Here is a 12,620-nt window from a genome sequence, read left to right on the forward strand (position 1 = left end):
GGCTGTGTGCTCGATTTTATACACGTGTCAGCAACGGGTGTGGCTGAAATAGCCGACTCCACTAATTTGAAGGGTGTCCACACACCTTTGTTTATATATAGTGTACATTTAAACTAATTCACATACACTGATTGTACAAAACATTAGGAACACCTTCCTAATATTGAGTTGCACCCCTTTTCGCCCTCAGAACAGCCTCAATTAGTTGGGGCATGGACTCTACAAGGTGTCAAGTGTTCCACAGGGATGCTGGCCCATGTTGACTTCAATGCCTCCCACAGTTGTCAAGTTGGCTGGATGTCCTTTGGGTGGTGGACCATTCTTATTACACACAGGGAACTGTTGAGCGTGAAAAACACAGCACCGTTGCAATTCTTGACATACTCAATCTGGTTCACCTGGCACCTACTACCATACCCTGTTCAAAGGCACTTAAATATGTTGTCTTGTCCATTCACCCTCTGAATGGCACACATATACAGTCCATGTCTCAACTCTTTAATATTCCTCTTCCTCATCCCCAATACTGTCAGTGCACAAAGGCCCTCTTGGTATACATCAGGTCAAGCCTGGCCCAGGCCTCAGTGATGGCGGTGGCGTTGCTCAGCATGCACACAGCTCTCTGGACCTTGGCCAGATCTCCTCCAGGGACCACTGTGGGTGGCTGGTATTTTATACCAACCTTGAAGCCAGTGGGACAGGAAAGGGACTTGAAGCAGTTACCTACTCTGGAGTCTTTTATGTTGTGTTGCTCATGGAGCAGCTTTTTAACCGTGCCGGATTGCTAGGCAACAGTGCATGTTGTAGTAACTGGAGAACTCTGATAAGCTGATACCATCTTGGATTCTTAAATGAAACGGGGACAAAGACAAAAATAATATTAATTGCTACCCTGAGTCTAGGAATGATGCCGGCTGTTAGATTGGTAAACAATATTCAAGACCCGTCCAATACTTGTGAAATACGACCCATATTTATTACATTTATAAGCCTTACCCCCCTCATATATTAGTTCAATTTCACAAGTAAAATGTAGCCTGTTCAGTTATATGGAGGGGAAAAAAACGTTTTCCAAATGTATTAAATGTATTTTGCACCCTGAACAAAGCCTGTTTCTCAAGATATTTCTTGTTCCTGTTTCATTTATCTTAGAGGACACTACACATTTACTGCTCAAACTCTTTCCAACTAAAGATTATCCATTTTGTAAAGGTCATGTTGTCCCATTGCCCTGATGAAATAAAATGGATACCGCCCCATCTCCCCAGGGTGATCTGAATAGGCTATTGTTACAGGAGATAATTATTGTCAGCATAGTAGTAGAGATTCATTTACAATGCAAATGACCACAGGTGAGCGGAGCCTAGGGAAAACCTCAGCGTCTGTCTTCCGTAAAACAGGTGTCATTTGAGAGCTCTGTCTATAGTCATATTGTCTGGAACAGAACGTCAACAGCAGGCTTCACACAAGTTGTTCTCTTTGAAACCTAGTGCTTTTGTTCTTAGGGGGGTGTGTGTGTGTGTGTGTGTGTGTGTGTGTGTGTGTGTGTGTGTGTGTGTGTGTGTGTGTGTGTGTGGTCAGTCTTCTTCATTGTTTGCAAGGGAAGCAGTCTTTACTTTCAAAGGATGGGCTAACCATATGTTAGATGTATAGAAATGCTTGTCTATTAAAAGAGCATATTATATATCAACTGTATTGTTTATTCTTGCCCTCAATATTTTGTAATTTTACAATTCATGCCGTCAAATTCACAGCTCCAAGGCATTAATTACTGCAGCAGTATTTGTTTTCCTTTTTAGTGTGGTGAAAAGGATTCTGGTTCTACCACTGAGGTTTTGGTAGCTGTTAAATACACTGGATGTAAGTAAGTAGTTGGTCAATGTATAACCACAGGTAGCCACTGCTGACTTTTTCATCAATGAGTATCTTAAGGATTTTCAGATACTGTAGTTCTCGTTTGGTTACCAATAGTTTTTCTCCGGTGTCAGTGTTTTACAGCTGAGTGTCAGCTGAGCTTGGTGGTTTGTTTCATGAGAAAAGAGACCTGGGAGTTAGATGGCTTCAGTGTGAGCTGACTACCTATCACCAAAAGTGGTGTTTACACAGTACCAAACAGCCTTAACCAAACACTCTCCCACAGCTGGAGCAGGACAGGATCAGGAAGTTTAGCAGAAGTTCAGGAAAGACAGAGGACACCATTTAGTTAACACCAGTGTGTGGCGGTTGATGGTGCACTATCTCCTCAAATTGCTGATCATGTGATAGAGTATGACTGACTTGCCTCAAGGCAGAACCTCTTGCCATAGCAACAGCTGTGGAATGAGACTAGGGAGAGGGCTTATACATGGACATTACAGAATAATTGGTTTTGAGCAAGCATGACACAGAGAAATATTTTGGGCATTGACAATGAATGCTTTATTTTTTCACAGAAAGTATTCATGCCCAAAGAAATAGATAGTTAACATTTTTACTATTCTCGATTTGATCCAAACTGTGTCTGGCTAAAAAATCATAGACCTGTGTGGTTTCAACATTCATGTTGTAAAGCTGAGACTATAGATCTTAACATTCTACTCTTCCTCCCCTGCATCCTCCTCTTCATTCCCTGTTGTTGTTCACAGATGTTGGTCTTTACCAGTTGACTACTTTTTAATATTCTTCTCCCTCCTCCTCCCCCTCGTCCCCTACACTGTCAGTGCCCACTTCTTCATAATCCTTCTCCAGGGCTGCCATGTCTTCTCTGGCCTCTGAGAACTCTCCCTCTTCCATGCCCTCTCCCACATACCAGTGCACAAAGGCCCTCTTGGCGTACATCAGGTCAAACTTGTGGTCAAGCCTGGCCCAGGCCTCAGCGATGGCAGTGGTGTTGCTCAGCATGCACACAGCTCTCTGGACCTTGGCCAGATCTCCTCCAGGGACCACTGTGGGTGGCTGGTAGTTGATACCAACCTTGAAGCCAGTGGGACACCAGTCCACAAACTGGATGGTGCGCTTGGTCTTGATGGTGGCGATGGCAGAGTTGACATCTTTGGGCACAACGTCACCACGATACAGCAAACAGCAGGCCATGTACTTGCCGTGGACGTGGGTCACATTTCACCATCTGATTGGCTGGCTCAAAGCAGGCGTTGGTGATTCTCAGCCACTGATAGCATCTCGTGATAGGCCTTCTCAGCAGAGATGACTGGAGCATAGGTGGCCAGAGGGAAGTGGATACGGGGTAGGGCACCAAGTTGGTCTGGAACTCTGTCAGATCCACATTGAGGGCTCCATCGAAACGCAGGGAGGCGGTGATGGAGGAGACGATCTGACCAATCAGCCTGTTGAGGTTGGTGTAGGTGGGGCGCTCAATGTCTAGGTTCCTGCGGCAGATGTCATAGATGGCCTCATTGTCCACCATGAAGGCACAGTCGGAGTGCTCCAGGGTGGTGTGGGTGGTGAGGATGGAGTTGTAAGGCTCCACCACAGCAGTGGACACCTGGGGAGCTGGATAGATGGCAAACTCAAGCTTGGACTTCTTCCCATAATCGACAGAGAGACGTTCCATCAACAGGGAGGTGAATCCAGAGCCTGTGCCGCCTCCAAAGCTGTGGAAGATCAGGAAGCCCTGGAGACCAGTGCACTGGTCAGCCTGGAAGAAACAAAGGAAGAAAATTATGAAATGTATTTATTAGTGATGGGCGTTGACATGGGAAATCAATATCGACATCAGTTGCACTTTTTTGAACCAATATCATATTAGTTTGAATGAATAACATTGCAACTGTGTGGAATTCATTTCCACGGTTCTGTGAAGTTCAGACAACTGCTTTCTGGTTGCCTATTGGGCCAGGTGTGAATGTCCAGGAGGCCTAACCAACCTACACAACCTGTTTTGAATACAATGGGCAGCCCGTTGAGGGCCCATCAGCAGCCTGTTGAAGTCTCCTCTCCACTTATTACGTGATTGACTTAAAGCTGCAATATGTCAGTTTTTGGGCGACCAGACCAAATTCACATAGAAATGTGAGTTATAGATCTGTCATTCGCATTGACAGCAAGTCTAAGAAGCAGTAGATCTGTTTTATGTGCGCTATTTCTATGCTGGAGGGGTGGGCCTTTCCTCGTTTGTTCTCTATTGTTCCCGCTAGCAAGGGGGGAGGACATCAGAGAGCACCAACAGACCAAGTCCTTGAATGACCTGCTCCATGAAGTTTGCACTTGTTTAAAAAAAAAAAAATGTTGCTCTAAAAAACGTTTTTCCCTTAAGTGTGTGTACATTGCCGTATTTATACGTGGGATGTTGTCTTACAACACAGAAAGTTCTAAAATAGCTGGAGTGCGACTAAGTATGCTAAATGGAGCCTGTGAGAGGGTTTTGTCTGCAGCAACAGTCGTGTGCTTTTTTTCCATAATAATCTAGGTTTACAGCATGGATAAACCCATATCACCATATGCCTTGCTCATATCTATATCATATAGAAGTATTGATATTGGTCCACACCACTAGTATTTATTAGCATTTCTACATTTGGTGTCAACACAAGCCCTTGCTTTAAAATGGTATGAGTCTTACCAGTTCTGTCTTACCTGAAAGAAACAGGAAGGAATGTGTCACAAACCGTGTATATTTGTATCGAAGATGGAAGGTACATCCACCTAGAAAGATGACTAGGTTGGGTCTTACCAGTTTGAAGCGTCCTGTCAAGTACAAGGTCGATGATCTCCTTGCCAATGGTGTAGTGACCCACGGGCATAGTTGTTGGCAGCATCCTCCTTGCCTGTGATCAGCTGCTCAGGGTGGAACAGCTGGCGGTAGGTACCTGTGCGTACTTCATCTGTGGAATGACAGGATAGAAGCAAGTTAGAATCAAACTACAGATACTGGACACAAAAAAAATGACTAGGCATGTTTTACATTTTGTGATTGAGGATAGATTCATTACCGATGACGGTTGGCTCCAGGTCCACAAAGACTGCACGAGGAACATGTTTGCCAGCCCCAGTCTCACTGAAGAAGGTGTTGAAGGAGTCATCTCCCCCACCAATAGTCTTATCACTGGGCATCTGTCCATCAGGCTGGATCCCATGTTCCAGGCAGTACAGTTCCCAGCATGCATTGCCCATCTGGACACCTGCCTGGCCGACGTGGACAGAGATGCATTCACGCTGCAGAGAAAGGACAGAATTGAAACCATTAGCCATAATAAAATATTCACAACTTCAGGTTACGTTTTTTTGGGGGGGAGGATTTAGGTCAAACAATTAAATAACATTATTTCTAATGTTACAGCTAAATACCTCTGAATTTGCTCAGTAACATTATCAGTGTCAAGATTGCCAATGCAATTCTATTTCTATCCATATATTTGATCTATCAAGGCAATGAAAGAAGAAGCAGATCTGGTTTAAGACGTGAGGCCTAATGGAGAAACAAAAGACAGGATCTCTGCATGAAGGGGCAGGAGGCATAACATTCAGACTTACCATTATTGCAGTTTCTTCAGGCCGACGTTAAGGATCTGCGTCAGAAATCTCGCTTGTGTGTCTTGGTGGCGGTTCGTCTGTATTTATAGGACTAGCGAACACCTTGGTAACCAGCTTTGTTGTTGGTAACAAAGGGGTTAAATGTGTTTGGTCGATCTGCGTTCTGGGCTGGGAAGAGGAAAGCCAATCATTCAGCTCGAGAGGACACACTGCATACAAACCCTGCTGCACATCAGTAACTCCTCCCCATCTACCCAGGATGATAACGTGTAACTCTGACCGACCGACCGACCAGCCCCACCTTACGTAGGACAAAAGGTTCCTAAGGGGACTGTAGTTTCATCCCTAAACATTAAAGAACAACCAAATGTTTGAGAAATACACATGCTACGTTAGCGGCAGTCCGTTAAAGAAGGAATTTAGGAATTAGTCACTTTAAGAAGGTTGATCCCCTCCCCCATAGCCCCTGCTGTTTTGAGGCATTTGTTATTCAAAGGAGCTGCCTTCCCCTCCCTCCCTCCCTCCCTCCCTCCCTCCCTCCCTCCCTCCCTGTGGCCTGGCAGGGTTCTGTTGTGTTTCATGCTTTGTTGACTGTATCCTATGGTAACAACAGCACCATAGGTAACGGCTACACCAAGGTGACCTTTTAACTCAAACTCCTTCATTGACAAAAGGAAGAATGGATAATTAGTTTATTTACAAAGTGATCAAGTTTTAAAACATTTGACTTGTTTATCCATTTCTTATTATAAATTAATGAATGCATGGGGGATGCTCCTATACTTATTTGGGAGTTTAACCCTCCTGTTGTCCTGGGGTCATTCTGACCCCAAATTAAATCTTTTGCCGACAAAATATGTTTTTATTCATCAATTGGTCTGAAAATAACGGTAGTTGTTTAATACTATGCTCTTTATGATTCAAACAAATTTGAAGTAATTTGATTGAATTATGGGTGTTTTACTAAATGTAATAACTTCTGCTGTCCTCTGGGGTCAAAAAGACCCCGCAGCACAAAGTTTACATACTGCTTGGCAAAACATCTTTGATCATGTTTTCTTTGATGTGTGGGGTCAAGCAATGGTTATGACAACAACAACAACAACAAAAAGTATTTTCTCACAGGTGTTTGGGCATTTCACATTTTAGTCTGAGAGAGACAGCGCAGCACAATGAGAGGCAGAAGTTTTATAATGCACAGGAGGCTTGCAAGATAATTTTTGAAATAAAAGAAAATAATGACCAGGAGGACAATGCCGCACATAATGAGGATGAATCAACTGATGAAGAGGGTTCAGGGTCAGAAGAGGAGGAACATAATGATGAGGTGATAGATCCAACATACAGACAGCATGCTACTTCTTCCTCGAAGATTCCCCCATCTCCTGCTGCAGAAATGGAAGATGATTATGAATATAAGGAAATGGATGAACGTGATGATGACGTAGAATCTGAAGCTGGTATGGAAGAAGTGTCAGAAGTGGAGCACTGCACCTATTATGATGAAGAATCAACAGATGAGGTAGAATCTGAAGTTGAAATGGAAGAAGTGTCAGAAGTGGAGGACATCATCTATTATGATGAAGACGAAGAATCAACAGATGAGGTAGAATCTGAGGAAGAGGACCGATCTCAGCTCGGTCCTCTTCTCAGATTCTACCTCATCTGTTGATTCTTCGTCTTCATCATAATAGATGATGTCCTCCACTTCTGACACTTCTTCATTTCAACTTCGATTCTACCTCATCTGTTGATTCTTCATCATAATAGGTGCAGTGCTCCACTTCTGACACTTCTTCCATACCAGCTTCAGATTCTACGTCATCATCACGTTCATCCATTTCCTTATATTCATAATCATCTTCCATTTCTGCAGCAGGAGATGTGGGGGAATCTTCGGAGGAAGAAGCAGCATGCTGTCGTATGTTGATCTATCACCTCATCATTATGTTCCTCCTCTTCTGACCCTGAACCTCTTCATCAGTTGATTCATCCTCATTATGTGCAGCATTGTCCTCCATGGTCATTATCTTTTTATTTCAAAAATTATCTTGCAAGCCCCTGTGCATTATAAAACTTCTGCCTCATTGTGCTGCCTGTCTCTCTCAGACTAAATGAAATGCCAAACACCTGTGAGAAAATACTTTTTTGTTGTTGTTGTTGTCATAACCATTGCTTGACCCCACACATCAAAGAAACACGATCAAAGATGTTTTGACCCCACACATCAAAGAAACATGATCAAAGATGTTTTGCCAAGCAGTATGTAAACTTTGTGCTTCGGGGTCTTTTTGATCCCAGAGGACAACAGAAGTTATTACATTTAGTAAAACACCACAATTCAATCAAATCACTTCAAATTTGTTTGAATCATAAAGAGCATAGTATTAAACAACTACCGTTATTTTCAGACTAAAGATGTAACACAGAATTGATTGAAAATGTATACTGTATGCTTTATAAACAGTCAAACCAGGCGGGTCATTTTTGACGCCAGAGGACAAAAGGTGTGATTATGGGCTGTCATTAATAAAAATAAAATGATTCAAAAACAGCATCCTCACTAAACTTTTTACAAATACCACTCAGTGATAAGTCAAATAGTCAAAATAATAATAGGTCAAAATAATTCATTGTTTCATTGTAATTTTACCTAAAAACAGGGGTATAATTTTATGTAAACAAGGTCTATTGGCTCTAAATTCCAAAACAAATGAAAGAATTATAGTAATGGGTTGAACAGAAGTAAGACTAAAGATGTAACACAGAATTGATTGAAAATGTATACTGTATGCTTTATAAACAGTCAAACCAGGCGGGGTCATTTTTGACCCCAGAGGACAAAAGGTGTGATTATGGGCTGTCATTAATAAAAATAAAATGATTCAAAAACAGCATCCTCACTAAACTTTTACAAATACCACTCAGTGATAAGTCAAATAGTCAAAATAATAATAGGTCAAAATAATTCATTGTTTCATTGTAATTTTACCTAAAACAGGGTATAATTTTATGTAAACAAGGTCTATTGGCTCTAAATTCCAAAACAAATGAAAAAAAATTTAGTAATGGGTTGAACAGAAGTAAGACTAAAGATGTAACACAGAATTGATTGAAAATGTATACTGTATGCTTTATAAACAGTCAAACCAGGCGGGGTCATTTTTGACCCCAGAGGACAAAAGGTGTGATTATGGGCTGTCATTAATAAAAATAAAATGATTCAAAAAACAGCATCCTCACTAAACTTTTACAAATACCACTCAGTGATAAGTCAAATAGTCAAAATAATAATAGGTCAAAATAATTCATAGTTTCATTGTATTTTTACTTAAAAACAGGGTATACTTTTATGTAAACAAGGTCTATTGGCTCTAAATTCCAAAACAAATGAAAAAAATTCTAGTAATGGGTTGAACAGAAGTAAGACTAAAGATGTAACACAGAATTGATTGAAAATGAATACTGTATGCTTTATAAACAGTCAAACCAGGCGGGGTCATTTTTGACCCCAGAGGACAAAAAGGCGTAAGGCATTTGGGAGGACAACACGAGGGTTAAAAAAAACATAGCTTATGTCACTGAATCCAGTGATTGTTTGAGGCATGGCTTTGAAATGGGAGCCAGTCTGAGTCCTGGAAGCAGCTCCATTGCATGCACCTGCTAACAGAATACTGTATATTCACCACAGAAGCATCAATGATGTCATGAGAGGAATGTGACTAAGCAAGTCCTGCTATTGGCCGCCATTACAATGCTTTGCCGTAAAGGCCTGGCAAGTCACACTGCCACCTGGTGTAGAATAAGGGGAGCACAGACCTATGTGGGTGTAGTCCCCGAGTGAGGGGCGGCTGTCTGATTGGTCTTCTGATGTGTGATCAGTAGTGTGAAACAGGTTGTTTGAGCTATCACCAAACAGGCCTGCATTCAGGTGTGTTCAAACCCCCATGTGTAAAGCAGGAGAAACAATGAAGGCCACAGTGTCTGGTGTTGAATCCATGTTTAATGTTGTAGAGAAGACTTGTCGGTGACAGGCTTGATCACTTTCCACTGAGAGACATTAACATACAGTCGCAGTGTGTTCACACAGGTGTTGGTTTTCAGCTACATCTAGGAGTTGAACACAGTACATCCATAGGCTTCATTTGACTGAGTTTAACTTTGATTTTCAGCAGGACACATCGTGGACATTGAGATGATTTGTTTCAGGGCTCTTTGGATACTTGTGTGGATTGTTACATTAAAATTGTATGACACCCATAAATAGTTGCCGTAATTTTGATCAGAACATTGACCACAGTTCTAAAACTCTTCTGAACATGCGGTTTGTTAATTACCCCTTGCCTCTAGCCGTTATCAACACATTCTAGTACAGATAGTTAGATTTTATGATTTGAGCCGTCATCTACAGGCTTCACTCCTCAGGGCCATAACCTGAGTTCTAATGAAACCAATACCACAGAGTTGAGAGCATACTATGCTCATGCTTTAGTTATCCAGTGTTTCACAAAGGCTGCCGTAACCATAGAAATACAATCCATATGACAGGCTTCCTCATTCAAGTCAATGATGGCATAATGGGTGGACTGGCAGCCATTGCACATATGAGTTTACCAGTCAAATTGCCAGGGCTAGAGGTTTCAACTCAAAGCCCTTCTATGGATTCCATGTATATGGTTGCAACCCTGCAGGGCTTCTGCACACCATTCCCAATGACATGTCCCAGGAATCTCTTTCACAGTAGAGAGCCAGATAGAAACATATACAGATCTAGGGAGCCTGTTTCTGATGTGTGTCCTGACCTCTGACCCAATCTCTGAGGGATTTCTGTCTAAGGGAGAGAGCAAAGGCTGGGTTTCCTTTGTTTCCCTCAACTACTGCTTAGGGAGAGAGGGACGGTACAATACATAAAGGTGGAGAGGGGGACGGTAACAATACATAAAGGTGGAGAGGGGGACGGTACAATACATAAAGGTGGAGAGGGGGGACGGTACAATACATAAAGGTGGAGAGGGGGACGGTACAATACATAAAGGTGGGAGAGGGGACGGTACAATACATAAAGGTGGAGAGCGGGACGGTACAATACATAAAGGTGGAGAGGGGGACGGTACAATACATAAAGGTGGAGAGGGGGACGGTACAATACATAAAGGTGGAGAGAGGGACGGTACAATACATAAAGGTGGAGAGAGGGACAATAAAATAATTAAAGCCAGGGAGAGAAAAACATTCATCTTAGCAGAGCAACAGCCTAGGGAGCCCCCTTCTCAGGGGCCAATGGGACATTAAACGGGTCACAGATATAAGGTCACATGGTTTCAGAACAGCTACCCAGTCTTTTTGCATTTCATTGGGCAAAATAGAATAATAGTGACTTAAAGTTTGATACAGACAAAGCATAGACTTAAGAGTTAACGACAACAGAGCCAGTAGGGTGAATGTGGAGGTATACTACCTGAACTGTCCAATAACAACACTGATTTTTGTTTTGCTGTAGAGTACCCTACCAAACATGACCCAGGTCACATTGATTCATCTGGTGTGGTGTGCCCCAAGGTTCTGGTCCAGTACCAGTAAATGTTTAGTCTCATCACAGCCAGAACTGAAGGACTGAGAGCTGATACCAGAGCAGTCCCAGTCTCTGTCTAGGGGTGTGAGATGTTGTTACAAAGTCAATGACCGTACAGTAAAATTATCATGCAACTCTTAAAACTTGTTCAAGCAGTCTGACATTCATACAATGCACCTAAGAGTCCATTACCTTTTCATCGAAAACTAGCATACTTTTTGTTTCTACTAGCCACATTAGCATAGCATAAATACATGACTGACCACATTAGCATAGCAAAAACACATACATTACGTAGTCAAATGTAACAAATCAAAAACAACAAATCGTGCTGATCTGCACATTTGATACATGGGTCAAGGATTGAGATGTGGGTTTCATATTGTTTCTATCCTGGCAGATTTCCAACTGGTACCGGGGGACCTTCAGACCAGTCTTGTGAGGCCTGTGGTCCAATGGACGGAAGAGGAGAAAGAGGATTGGACGTCCGCCTCACAACTTCTGGGTAAAGTTCTCAGGGAAGACGCCTTTTGCCAAGAGGTCTTTGTTCTCCAGCCAATGAGATTCCTTCACGCCCATGAGCCAGCCATCATCCTGCGCACACACACACACACACACACACACACACACACAAACAGCATGGTTTTCAGAGGATGTAACCCTGTAATCATGAGAGTTCTGTGTGGAAAAACGTATTATAGTTCTCAATGGGGTAGCATGCGTCTGGCTACTGACCTGCTCATCAGGATTCTCCCAGGCCAGGACCAGCACAACATCTCCTGCTTTCATCTCCAGCTCGTCTCCATCGGTGGCAGCGTAGTCATGCATGGCTTTGACCTGGGGAAAAAACAATAGACATCACACACAGCGATATCGCTACCTGATTTTAAGATCTACTGACCGCAACAACCAAGATCCATTGTTGGCGGAATATTCAACAAAAAAAATACTAGTGTGCTGGAGTTTCTTCTTCCTCAATGGACCTGGAACTAGGTGTGCAAACAACCCCTTTTCAGTACCTGTCTCAATGGTCCTCTAGAAACAAGACAAGCAAAGGGCTCACCTTGTAGATGACTCCAGCCGGTAACTCCTCAGAAGACCCATTGGTCACCGCAGTCTGGATTCAGAAATAAGCAGAGGAAAGGCTTAATCTGATGTATTAAGTGGTCAATCAAGTCTACATCACACTGTAAGAGGGCGTGATATGCCAGGGACCCAATGTTTGTACTGCATATTCGTTGCCCATTTACTGCAGTACTTACGGGTGCAGCCCCCTGCAGCGGGCGCCACTGCGGTGTCAGTCTGGAAGGGGAGAGAAAGGGGAGGTGAGATCAGCATACACATACAGGTATGAAGACTTCACAAGAATACACAGATAGACACACAGACTCTCTCCATGGGTGCAATCTGTCGCCATGTGCTACCAGACATCCACAACAGCCATACCATCTATCTACGGATCCTAAAGATGGGAGACTGAAACTTGATCAACGTCCGTGAGATGGGGTACTCTCCGGTGTCGAAGGTGCTCACAGGGTGTTTGTTTGTCCCAGTCAACGATCAACACACCGCTGTCCAT

The 12,620-nt window shown here is 42.9% G+C and overlaps 2 long non-coding RNA genes and 1 pseudogene across 2 annotated transcripts; 1 reads left to right on the forward strand and 2 right to left on the reverse strand.

The window, feature by feature from the left end:
- Window positions 1-2,392: 2,392 nt before the first annotated feature.
- Window positions 2,393-5,718, reverse strand: LOC123489150 (annotated as a pseudogene).
- A 4,641-nt stretch (window positions 5,719-10,359) lies between these two features.
- Window positions 10,360-11,219, forward strand: LOC123489152. The gene is made up of 2 exons (XR_006660464.1): window positions 10,360-10,594; window positions 10,625-11,219. It is a non-coding gene; the product is annotated as an uncharacterized LOC123489152 (long non-coding RNA).
- Window positions 11,220-11,588: 369 nt separating this feature from the next.
- Window positions 11,589-12,334, reverse strand: LOC123489151. The gene is made up of 4 exons (XR_006660463.1): window positions 12,304-12,334; window positions 12,105-12,158; window positions 11,777-11,878; window positions 11,589-11,635 (listed from the first exon to the last, which is right to left on the reverse strand). It is a non-coding gene; the product is annotated as an uncharacterized LOC123489151 (long non-coding RNA).
- Between the last annotated feature and the right edge of the window lie 286 nt (window positions 12,335-12,620).

The sequence above is a fragment of the Coregonus clupeaformis genome, unplaced genomic scaffold (assembly GCF_020615455.1).
Source record: "Coregonus clupeaformis isolate EN_2021a unplaced genomic scaffold, ASM2061545v1 scaf2801, whole genome shotgun sequence".
Taxonomy (NCBI): Eukaryota; Metazoa; Chordata; class Actinopteri; order Salmoniformes; family Salmonidae; genus Coregonus; species Coregonus clupeaformis.